The following is a 13,751-nucleotide window of genomic DNA, read 5'->3' as shown; positions in this document are numbered from 1 at the left end:
AACAGCGAAATTGAAAAAACATTTAAAAACGATTTTCCTTCAACCGGCAAAATGCATCATCACGTTATCAGCGATTTGTTAAATAAAGAAACTTTTAATCAACACGGACATTTGGCTTTCTTTAAAAGAAACTCTTCTGTTGCACGCTTAAGAACTCAGATTACGAGTAAAGAACAAAAAGTATTTATTCCAGTAGACGCTCAAGGTAAATTGGACTTTGATTATAAAGACATGAGCGTGAATAAAAAAATTGTTTGTTTTTAATCTTTTCCCTACGTAAAAGCGTCTAATCTAAAAAATCATTATCATCTAAAATCACATCACAACAACTATAATCAAGAGAAGGAGAATAAACCCGGCGAAGAAGATAAAATCGATATAAATAAGGAAAAAGAAAATCCGATAAAATAAAAAAAATGGAGTGAAAGCGAAAGAGCAACACAGCTACTCGAAGAAATTAAAAGACAAAAACGATATGGATTGTGCGAATTTTCAGACGAATCTTCAGACGGTGGACCCGGTTCTGATTTTGAATGATTGGGAAAGCGAAGAATTTTTACGAATTTTACAAAACGATTACGAATTATGCAATCCTTCCAACAAAGCGAGTAAACGTCAAGCCATGAGACAAAAGTTGGCTGTTCGAGAACAAATTTTTATTCCCAAAATGAATAGAAGAAAAGACATTGACGAAAACGAAATTAAAATATGGATAAAAGAAATTTTGACGCGTTTTAACGCTGTAAAAATGTTAAAATGCGAACTTTTATCGGATCACGAGCGACAACAAATAAAAAACGCTTTTCAAGAATACGTTTGTATAGAAATTAAACTTTTTGTCAAAGAATATTTGTATCCGTATCCAAAATTTAACGAAAACGGAAAAGTCATCATAAAAAAGAAAAAATGAAAGATAAAAATCAAGCTATATCAGACTTTGTTTATCACAATTACGACGTTTTAAAAGAATATTTCAACTCTACTCGTTTTAAACTTTATCACAAAATTATAAATTATTACGCTAATAAATTAATCTCATTCGACACTATAAAACCTACAAAAACTGTAATCGATTTATTAAGACAACAGTTTGACGTTGATTATTGTCAAAAAGAACTATATTTTCAAAATAATTTGTATTTTTATGAAACATGAATAGATATATACCTTATCACGAGTCTCCTTTATTAACTTTACGTAAAGTATTAGCCAAAAATGCCTACAACATGGATGTTTTTAACAAAAAATTATTACAAATCGACGATCAAGAAAACGAACAAGGTAACCTAGAATCTGGAGAAACAAACACATCAAATTTGTCTGAGCTTATCCAGAGAAACGTATTACCTTCTTCTCTCAATTATGCTGATATTATCAATCTCGAAAATCAAATTGCTGGTGAAGTGAGCTTTCAACAAAATTTAAATGCTTTGTTACCTCTTGACACTATGCTCGATAGTGATATAGCTACAAGTTTAATCAGCGAACAAGAAAAATGGAAAACTTATGTCAACGTAGGAGGAGATGCTTACGCTTTTAAATCCATTTTAAATCTGAACAAACAAAGCGAATTCAATGATCAAATTGATCAAAGAAACATTAACGAATCTTTAAGAATGATGAGAAATTTAAAAAGATTTCCTATTGAAGACAACTCTCTTACTACTACACCACCCACCTCTATTCAATCTACATTAAACACTTTACCGCGTTCTACTACTTTAAATACTATTCCATCGACTAATAAAAAAATTTACACTTTGACGCCTCCTAATAAATTTTTAATTTTTCACGAAACAGCCAATGCGAGTGAAATTCTAGATCAACTTTATCGTAACGAATCTGTAAAAAAAATTCCCAACTTGGCTAAACAACTGGTGGACATGTGTAAAAATCAAGTCAATTATTGATTTGGTTCACATCAAATTTTTTTACGCGTTTACAAACCGAGAAACGAAAAAGCCACTTTAAGCAATTTAAAAATTTCTATTTTATATCTAGCCAACGTCGTAGATGTAGAAGAATCTATAGCTAGTATTATTAACAATGTCAGCAACTTTGCCTTTGAAAAAATAAACGATCCAAAACAATATTCCTATTATGCTAACAAATTTTTAACTTTACTCACTTCTTCTCATTCTGTAACAAACATGAGAATAGTAGCTGATTATTACCAAATAAGACAACTCACTTTTGCCAAATTATGGAGTTTTATTAGAAAATACAACATACCCTTCCGAAACGAAACTAAATTAACCTCCGAAGGTGTATATGCTAATGCTCTAGCTCGAGATCCTTACACTGTTATGACTTCTAGTTTTATAGAAAGCGAAAGTCTCAGCGATAAAAGTTTTGGTGGAAGTAGAGCTTTTGAAATATTAACACAAACAAAAGACATTATTCAACAAAGATGTATACAATATGGCGAAATGTTTCGAGGTGATAAATTTGAAATATTGAGAGAATACATTCAAGTCAATAGTTATTTATTACCAAATAAAGATATGTTTGTTCGAATGTTTAACAACTATAACGAAAACGCGTTAGCTAGCAGACCCATCGGAGAAACGATGGTCTATTTAACGTTTAAAACTTTTTTCAACACTGTGCCTTCTTTACATTTTAGAGATGTAACAGATGTGGCCCTATTAAAAGAAGAAGTAGAACAAACTTGTGATAAAGGAGGTATGTTGGGATTATTGCAACATATTAAATCCAATTCAAATCAATTTTACAGTACAGAAAATACAATCAAAGAAAAAAGTTTACTCGAAATGTTGACGATAATGGGTGCAATGTATAATTCTCAACTTGGTCGTTTAAATTCGCTTTTAATATCTTATAAAAAATGTTTTGAAATGGATTCTAATAATATTGTAAATTTTGCCAACGCTTTAAAACATGTTACCCATTTTAAAAAAAAAAATTTATTCACTCATCCTTTAACAAGGTCTTCCTTATTAGAAATTCCTACACCCAAAAAAGAACCACCAACACGAGCGTCCGATCCTTATTTGGGTTCGATAGAAACTAAAAAAGAAGAAGAACCTGTTGAAACAACTGCATCTACTGAACCTGAAACTGATCACACATTATTCGGAGCTACTGCTTTACCTGAATCAGTTAGCACTTCTTTACCTGATGAAGCTAGTGCTTCAACTGAAACTAGTGAAACTCCAATATTAACCACAAAAGCTAGTTTAGAATTAAGAAGAAAACCAATAGAAACAAGATCGAGGAAAAAAGCGCTCTAACAAAATATACCGACTTTTTAAAAAAAATGGACAATGTCTTGAGAGATGCTATTGATAACCTTGTAGATCAACTAACCAAATTATCGAGTCGTTTGTTTGCTTTGACCAACGTACCCAAAATTAAAAAAGTTTTATTACAATTGGACACTTTAAAAAAAAATCCAACCGATTTGAAGTTTTATGATCAACTCAAAGCGCTTTTAGAAAATTCCATCTATGCCAAATGGAACGGTCTCATCACCGCTTGGTCACACGTTACTTTGCTTTTTAAAAAAACAACAGATGTCAACGTTGAAAAACAAGCCCCTCGGAAACCTTATGTTTACGAAACACATCAATATTCGTACGATAGACCTCGACAATACTTTCAAGCTGATTTTGCCGACTAGTGACGAGAGTCACTAGTAAAAAAACAGCCGTGTTTACTAGTGACGTTTACTAGTGACGAGAGTCTAGTGACGTTTACTAGTGACGTTTACTAGTGACGAGAGTCACTAGTAAAAAAACAGCCGACAAAGTGCTGAGCAGTTTTAAACATATTTTTGAAGACATTAAAAGAGACAATAAAACTTTTATCTACTTGCAAACGGATCAAGGTGGAGAATTTTTTAACAACAAAATGGAAGAATGGTGTTATGAACAAAACATTGTTCATTTTAGTTCCAAAAATTATGGAAAAGCTTACTTGGCCGAATCAACCATAGGACGTTTAAAACAACTTAATCAAAAATTAAGAAAACAAGGCGAACTTCAAAAAAAGAATTTGAGTTTTTATATCGAGGACATGAAACAAAAACTCAACGAAAAAGAACGAGTCACAAGTGGAATCGCTCCTGATGAATTGGATGCTGACGACGCCAAAGGTAAAGCTCTTTGTTTAGTCGATCAATACCGAGACGGCAAAAGACGAGGGCATCATTTTTCTTCCAACATGTTACATCGAGTAGAAAAAGAAAACAAAAACGAAAAATTAAAAATATACAAACCTCTCTCCATTGGAACCGAATGTTATTTGAAAAAGTATAAAATAGATCCCAAAGACACTTTTAGCAAATCGACTACTCGCGATCAACCCTATTGGGACACTACCAAAAAAGTAATTATTATCAAAGTCTCTAAGCGCTCTAACCCTTCAGTAGAAGGTTATTTACCCGTTTATATTAGAGAGCTTACGATACGAGAACTGCAACGGCAACCACGACAATTTATGTTAAATATTTATCCGTACGCATGCGTCCTGGATAGGATTCCCTAGTGTGCCGTTTTAAAACTTTTTTCACAACGTCCAAACATTTAAACTCGCGTTGTCTGAAAACGGCTCCAAAATTAACTTATCATTTTATTATTTGTTACTGTATATATTTTGCTGCCAAAAAATTCAAGTTTACTAAGTTTTTTGTTTCTTAGTTCAATGAGATGGACAGGGGATCATGATGTGTTTTTTCTTCGTGAAATTTTGTTACATGAACCATACCAGTTCAAAAAAGGGTCCATAGAAAGAGGGAAAAGTTGGGAAAAGATTGCGAGTGTTCTTAATTCTACAAGTCAACCATTTTTTAAAGTTAAGTCACGAGCTGTAAGAGATCGTTTAAATGTTTTAATTGAAAACCATAAAAAAAAAACCAGAGATGAAGGAAAGGCATCTGGAATTGATGTCATAGAATCAGAGGTTGATATAGCTGTTGCAGATATAATCGATAGATTCAAAGAAGCAGATGAAGCACACACATCGCAAAGTGATGCCAAAAAATTAAAAGAAGTTGACGATCACAGTAAAGCAGCAGAAATGCGAAAGCGTAGTATGGAAACTTTATCTGAAACTAATGAAAGAAACAAAGGAAAAGCATGCAAGCGTACAAGAAATAATGGTTCAGAAACTATTATATACTTACGAGAGAAAGGAGAAAGAGATGCGGTTATTAAAAAGGAAGAGCTTGAATTAAAAAAGCAAAGTCTTCAGAATCATTGTGATATGTTGAAGCTGTTTCAACAGCAACAAACAATGATGCAGGAAATGGTGCAACAACAATCGCAGCAGCAAGCGTCAATGGTTGAAATAATAAAACAACTTTCCAGGAAATAAATGACATTTATTTGTATATTATTGTAGTTTTATTTTTATACAAAGTATTCTTCAAGGGTAGGTGGAATAATATCAAAATAATTAGATGTCTGTGAACCATATAAACAACTTCGACCATTATTTAGTAAAGCGCAAACTATGTACATTTTCCCCACAGCATTTAGACCAATTTTTAAGTTTTTTCTAAAATCTAAAAATTTAAAATAATTCAAAATATCTCCAAACAACCATTCAACTGATACTCTGACTTCACTCATTTTTTTGTTCCAAATTTTCTGTTGTGGGGTTAACACTCCACCTTTAAATCCTGTTTGTAAATGCACCCTAAGAGGATATGCAGGATCACCATAAATACATAAAGGGTTACCTGCAGTATCAAATGAGTGTTGTCCTAATAAGTTTAATAAATTAGAATCCGCTAACATACCACTGTCATGTTTTTTCCTTCAACTGGTCCAAATAAGTTAGTTATAAGTCCATTTGGAGCAACAACAGATTGAAATTTTAGACTATGTATCTTTTTATGTCCATTGTATAATACTCTTTGGTTTTTTCCAGGTCTAGTTATTGGCCTAACAGTGCCATCTATAAATCCCCAGCAGTTTGCGAGAGGAGCCCCTTTGCGATGGATAGCATCAGCAAAAATCTCAAGGTTATTTGGAGAAAGCCAGTTTTGATTAAATGTTGTAAGTAAATGAATCCAGCGATCATAAAGAAAGTTCATAACTTGATTTGAAATCATGCTTAACTGTGGAACAGGTCGTCCAAAACGAGGTATCATGTCTAGCAATCTACAAGGGTATGAAAACCGTTTTAAAAAAATGCACAGTGCCTCTATTGCAGTAACTTTCAATCCGTTATAACATACAAACTCTTGAGGTAGTTGAAGTACGTTGACTAAACGATATATATCACTCCTTAAAAATCTAAATTCGCTTTTGCATTCGTCGTCGGACATGCTTTCTAAACAAAACTGCCTATAACTCCAAAAAGGTAAATCAGGATTCTTAGAGACATTTAAATAGTACAGTAATAAGAATTCCTCGCTATCTATTATATTTGATTCTAATGCAAGTAATAAGTTATTTCTAACATTTCTTAAAGGAGCCATTTTTAATTTAGAAATTTTCCGTAAAACAATGTTGATTTTTTGTAACGGAAAGTCGTAAGTTATTTTATTTCAAAACGGCAACATAAAGATACAACCGCTCGTCCCAGACCTTTGAAGTCTTCGTTGCTGTTGCCGTTCTCATATCGTAAGCTCTCTATTTATAAGGTGGGAATAGTAGGCGATATAAATACGACTTTTAAAGTAAAACGAGAAGATTTGTTACCTATTAACGAAGAAGACAAAGACATTTGTTATAAAAACTTTAACGAATGTTACCACTTTTTTAAAACCTTTGAAGAAAAGAGTGCAAGAAAAAAAGAAAAAATGAACAATTTAACGTTTGACGATGTTTTAGATGTAAATAAATATGATTGTAGCACGTATTATTTTAGCGAAATTAAAAATAAAAATGAAGCTAGCGTGCATTATAATGTCTTGAACGATTTTAGTTTACCCTTGACTCCTAACGATATTGACAAACCCACATTTAAAAATAACACTATTTTACATTTAGCCAGTATGGACGTACCTACCAATTTAACTCGAGTAGATGAAAACCTATCCTTCTTAGAAAACAATTACGGATTAAGAATGGAATCCAAACCTGCTATAAAAAAAATGTTATCAGATATTCAAAGCGATATGATTAGCAATCCTACAAGACACATAAAATATTTTTATCTTGTTACTAAAAATGTTGTCTTGAACACCAATCATATACCCTTACCAGGTGACACGTTTCCTTGTTATGACATATTAGATATGGAAAACATGAACGCCGATCATTTGAGTTATATGTGGACCTTTAATGCGTCAGGTGGAGGTAAACTCTTTCGCGTTATGTCACCCAAGATGATTTTTTTGTTAGAAACTTGGAACTTTATAATTCTAAATTAGATAGAGTTTTATATTTTTCAGACTTTTTTTCAAGTTATTATAACAAAGATGGTAAAATTTCATCAACAAAATATTTTAATCTAAAATATTTATTTGATCCTTCGACTGAGCTTCGATACAAAACGGCTGTAATCGATTTACCCATGATAATGTTTAGCTTAGATAGCAACAACAATGTTCAACAAAATTTATTTAACGTTAATACTTCCCCATTTAGTAATAGAATCAATTATAATTTATTATGGTATTATAAAAAAAGAAACGAATACGCAAGAAATCCTTCTTTTTTACAACCTATTCGATCTACCTTAAGCGTGATCTCGCCTTTACAAGAAAGAGGTTTATCTTATTTCGGTTTTTTTTCAAATAAAACAAGTGATAGTGTGTACGTTCTAGAAGATTTTACAAAATTATTACAATTTGATTATATTACTACTAATTCTCTATACGACAACATATTCAATTTATCATTAAATACTAACACTAGTAAAAATTATTTAATTTATGCAAAACCATTATCTATTGGAGGATCGGGTTTATAAGGTTGAACTACTGCTACTGTCGTTGGAGTTTGAAATTGTTGTAACGGTTTGTTTTTTGATTCCATTCGTTATGAACCCATTTCATTATTTTTCACTCCTTATATACTTTTTGTCACGCTTCATTAAAAATTTATTTCTGCGCATGCGCGGTTTTTTAGGGAACAGAATCCATTTCATTTGTAACCTTTTTTTTCAATAAAAATTTTTTGTCACCTGATCTTTTATTTCTGCGCGCATGCGCATGCGCGTCATTCTTTTTTTTTGAAACCGGGAAACTTTCTTTTTAATCCGTTCATCACTTTAATCGCTCGGTTCAATACTCTACTTCCTCGGACCCTTGCTTATCGTCGGTTCATCGTTTTTATTTCAACTTTTTTCCACTCGGACGGACGGTCTCTGAGGATACCACAAGAATTGTAACATTTAATATCATCATTCACGTCTTTTCTAATATCCTAATACATAAAAAAATATCAAGCACGTTCTCATTTTTAAAATTTATAAGTAGAATTTTTTTGTAAAATCCATAATGGTAGCCAACTTTTCTTACGTCTATCGTGTTTGTATAGCATTAAAAAAGTAGCACTGAATATATATATAAATTTTTTATGTCTATATTATGTCTGATTGTTTTTTAATAATTGCCTTTCCTTTGGCTAATATAAAAAAGGCCGAAAAATGCCATTATGATAAGATTTTCGTAAAACTGAAATTTTTCAAACGCCCTGCGCCCACACTAGATGAACTTTTTAAGAAAAAAAAAATTATTCACGTCTCTTCTAATACCCTAATACATAAAAAAAATGTTGCGCGCGCTCCCATATCCAAAATTTTAAAAGTACGACCCACCCTAATGCAGATGACACCAAAATAATGATCGATGTGAACTCAATAGAGAAAATAAACAGTCTTCAACGAGATATAAACAGTGCTTGGGAATGGTCTCAAGAATGGTTAGTAAAATTCAATAAAGAAAATGCGAAATAATACATTATGGAAGTAACAATACAAAACACGATTATTCTATGGATAATGTTGTCCTACGACTAACTACTATTCAAAAAGATCTAGGCGTATTATTCTCAGCAAACATGAAATGGAGATAGCAAATTATATCTTGCAGCTCGAAGGCAAATAAAATGCTGGGAATGATTAAAAACACATTTGTGAAACTGGATGTGCAGACTCTTAAAGTCTTATACGTGACGTTTGTTCGCCCAAAAATTGAATTCGCGGTTCCAGTGTGGTCCCCTCAGCTTAAAGGAGAAATAGAACTGCTCGAGAAAGTTTAACACAGGACTACGAGACTCAATCCGACTCTGGCAAAAATGAAATACGAGGAAAGACTGGAGATTCTTGGCCTCAGCCCATTATGTGAAGGCAGACTTCGTGAAGATTTGATCCAGACTTTTAAGTTATTAAATAAGATTAAAAATGTGGACTTTTTAAACGGTTTCAAGCATAATGATTTTCAATTATCTAGAGGAAACGGTGTCAGGTTTGAACGCGAAAAAACAAAGTGCAACTTAAGACACTCATTCTTTACTAACAGAATAACAAAACCATGGAATAAACTACCTAAAGATGAAGGTAATGCAAAATCAGTAAATAGTTTTAAAGCACAATTAGACAATTGGCTCCTTTTAAATAAAATTAATACTGACACGGCTGCCTAAGTGTGTTATTAATACACACACTCGTCGTCTTCGGGCGGCTACAGCATCTAATACTACTACTACAATTTAACATGATGAATTGCCTTTATTTAAAAGTTCAAATGTGCAGTTTTAGCCAATTTTAGATTTGATTGAACAGTTTGAAGGATTAGTTTTTCATAAATAGGCCTACTTCTACCAATGCATATTTGAGAGATTTTGTTAATGAAAATGTAGAGCTTCAAAGTATGGGCATTATATATAAAAGATTTGTTACAAGATAAAAATTTCTGCTCAGATTTGCGACAAACCGGCACGACCTTTTATTAAATGTATTAAAGGGCATGGAGCATTTTATAAATGTGATAAAAGTGAACAACATGACGTTTATGCTGGACGTGTAACATTTCCAGAAACATATGCAGTTCTTCGAAAAGATTTATCATTCCTTGAAATGAAAAATAAGGAACATCAATTTGGACCAAGAACACTAAATAATATTCCTTTTTATGGCATGATATCACAAATACCAGCATTTTATATGCATATGGCTTGCCTGGGGGCAATGAGAAAAATGGCTTTTTTTTGGCTCAAGGGACGTATAGCAACCAGAATTAGTCCACATGGTATACAGGACTTACCAAATAAGCTTATGGACACGAGACCTTACATTTCTTTACAGTTAGCACGAAAACACGATCATTTCATGAATTTGAGTTTAGGTGGAAAGCAGCTAAATTTAGGCAGCTCTTGTTTATACTGGCATGGTGTGTTTTAATGGCATTTTTCCAGCTCCACTTTATAACAATTTCATGCTTATATATGTGTCAATGACGATATTGCTAAGTAAAGACTAGTGCTAAAATTATGCTGTCTTTGCCCATAGTTTACTATTACTGTTTGAAGACCATGTCTCTAAATTATATGAAGTGATTACATATAATATACATGGGCATTACATTTGACAAAAGATGCGAAAGCATTTGGTCCTTTAGATAATATTTCAGCATTTCCATTTGAAAACTATTTATCACAAATTAAGAGACTTGTGCGAGTACCTCACTAACCTTTGCAGAAAATAGTTAGACGGCTTTGCAGAGTGGGACAAAATCAAGTTTTTGTGCCAAAATTATTTTAATAGTTTTATTTTTTTAAATAGCTATATTTATATGTAAAATACATAAATAAAGTAATAAACATGTAACTATAAAATATAAAAAAAATATTAAAAAAGTTCTGGTGAAAAGTTTTTTTGATATTAAAAAACTTTTGGTGAGAAATACGAAATATTTTTAATGGACAAGACAACTTTTATTAGTGTAAACATTAAAAATATTACTTTTCAATGCTTGCATTTGTCGTAAAATAACTGTTTTTACATAACAGTAATAAAAGATTTTGTAGGTATTCTTTGTGTACGAAACAACTTTTTTACATGTTCAGTATTTCTCATCAACTGATCATTAACTAAAGGCCAATGTTTTGTTATAACTTTTTTTATTGCAAAAAGTTGCAAAATATTTAAGACGCATGGCTATTTACATACGTTTAGCATGAGATTTACATGAGCAAATGTTCGGAGGATATTGGAGGTTGGTTTATCTGATACCTAATAGCAAAGGTTAGTAACAAAAAATATATCGAAAACTGTCTGTTGCATAAAAACTTATGATTACATTTACGTTAAATTGTTTTTAAAAGTCTGAGCGAGAAAAACATTGTTAATTAAAATAATATATTTTAAAATGAAAGTCAATAAAGTTAATTTAAAACAATAGTAGCGTAAAAAATCAAAATTTAAAACAACAGTAGTTAGAACAACAGAAAACTCAGGATAATCCGAGGTGTGCATATGATACACAGGAATATTTTGATGGAACAGTTATTAAATTGTTGCACATATGTAGTTAGTATAAGGAACTATAATGTGAGCCTTGGAGTATCAAAGTTACTGCTGGAGACAGTTTTGGTATAAAAAATAGAAAAGTTGTTGTTGGGCAGAATATTGTCAAAAAAGCTGATCATATATTAGTTATTTATAAACAATTTGAAGAACTTCAAAATTTGCTTTTGTATCCATGCAAATCTCTTAAGGTTAGCATTGGTAAAGCTTCTCACTTGAATGTTCAACTATTTTATTGTTTAGCTTCAGAAATACAAAAAAATATGTTTGTACACCTGTTAATAATGATTATGCCGTTATTCCTATGATGCATTGTTGACATTTACTTTATTAATGTTAATTTTTTTGGCATAATTGATTTGTATATTAAATGGTTTTTCCGATAAAGTTAGCTAATGATACTTTAAACTTCAAACAAAAATCTACAATATTGTTTCATAATATTTGTATCATTGTTGCATAATAGTGTTGCAAAACATATTCGTGTTTTTTGCGAGCTGTTTTAATCTAAAAATCTAAAATAAGTTTCAGTCAAGATTTACTATAATCGTTAATGTAAATAAGATACAAATGTTTTTAAACGATTTGCATATTTCATAGTATACCCAGTCATATAATACATTTTTAAATTGATAACCTAAGCAAAAAATGTAAATAATAAAAAAATAAAAAACCTTAAACATTTTTTTATAATATTATATGCAACTTTTTATGAGTAATACTATACTGTATTCATCAATGCGATTACTAACTGTATTCATTAACAAAGACAAAAGTATTACATTTATATAGTTTTGTCTATAAATGAACACAGGTTTATATTATTTTGTAAAAAAAAGACCTAGAATATGCTTCTTTTAGTCTATTAGTTAGTGAATTTTTTAGCTTTCGCTTTGTTATAACAGCTATTAGAAAATGTGTAATAGTTTTTTTTTGGATGAGGATGATGCAGTGGCAGTGGTCCTAAAAAAGTGGCTAATAAATAATGAACTATGCTATTGGCCATCATATCGAAATCAGCAGAGAAATGACAAAGCCGTAAAATAATGTGAATTGCCTAACAAAAACTGGGCTAAGCATCCTATGCGGGTTTTAGGCACAAAAGACAAGTACATATTTACAATGTTTTCGTTTAAAAAAAGTCTCTTTCAATGTTTTTTTATGATAAGTGATTGTGTAGTTGAAAGCTGAATGGCAAAATAAATTTATTGTTCATAAATATATTTGTTTTGATAAAAAAAATGCAACTTTACTTATGATATGTTTTCAAAATTTGTTGCTGATTTTTTAACTTTGCAAAATCGTATGCAAAAAGGCAAGATCTGAACTTAATATCGCAACATTTACATAAGATCTTCAAAGTGACGTTGATGATTCAAGACTAAGAAACAATTATATGGTTTTATAAATGAAAAAACTAATATTGTGTTGCATATTATGTATTAATAATTTTTATATATTACTGAAATCTTGTGAAGACTAATATTGTGTTGCATATTATGTATTATTATTAAAATTAATAATTTTGATATATTACTGAAATCTTGTGTTACCAGAAAAGAAACAATTATAAATTAATATTAATTTTTTATCTAAACCATTTATGATTAATCAATCATATATGGTTTTATAAATGAAAAAACTAATATTGTGTTGCATATTATGTATTATTATTAAAACAATTTTTATCTATTACTGAAATTTTTATTATTTTAAAATACTACTTATGTGTTAAATTAGTATCTAAAAATATCCTGGTGATGGCATTAATATTAGTGCAGAGGATTCAGACACTCCTTCCTGTGATCAGTCAGAATTCTATACCACTTCGCTTTGTAAATCAAAAAGTTGTAGAAGAACCAGCAAAGATAGATACAAGCAATCAATATAATTTTGAAGTGGTTCCATTAACAGATATTACATTTGATGAGATCGAATGTTTAGCATCCTCTGTTCTTAATATTAAATCGAAGTCATCTAATAATACAATTAGCGGAAAATGTGCTGCATTAACTGCAATAACTAGTATTGGAGTGGCTAGTAGCAGCACTGATGATAAATTTTGTTACAATGTAACAACATTGTTAAATATTTCCTGCTTTGCTCAAACATCAAGCAGTGTCTTAAATTAAATATTTACCCTTTTCGTTGAGCTAAAAGCACAGTTGCTAATCTAGAGAAGCAAACAACGTACAACACTACTATGTTGCAGAATCTTTCACAGGTTGGGCAACAAGATGTTTGCAACATTTTTGAAACACTTAAACCTCTTTGGTGTGACCAAGATCAGCTTTAAAAGGTTGAAA

Source organism: Hydra vulgaris, chromosome 03, assembly GCF_038396675.1.
Source record: "Hydra vulgaris chromosome 03, alternate assembly HydraT2T_AEP".
NCBI lineage: Eukaryota > Metazoa > Cnidaria > Hydrozoa > Anthoathecata > Hydridae > Hydra > Hydra vulgaris.
The sequence above is the reverse complement of the archived record's forward strand: the minus strand, read 5'-3'. Positions refer to the sequence as shown.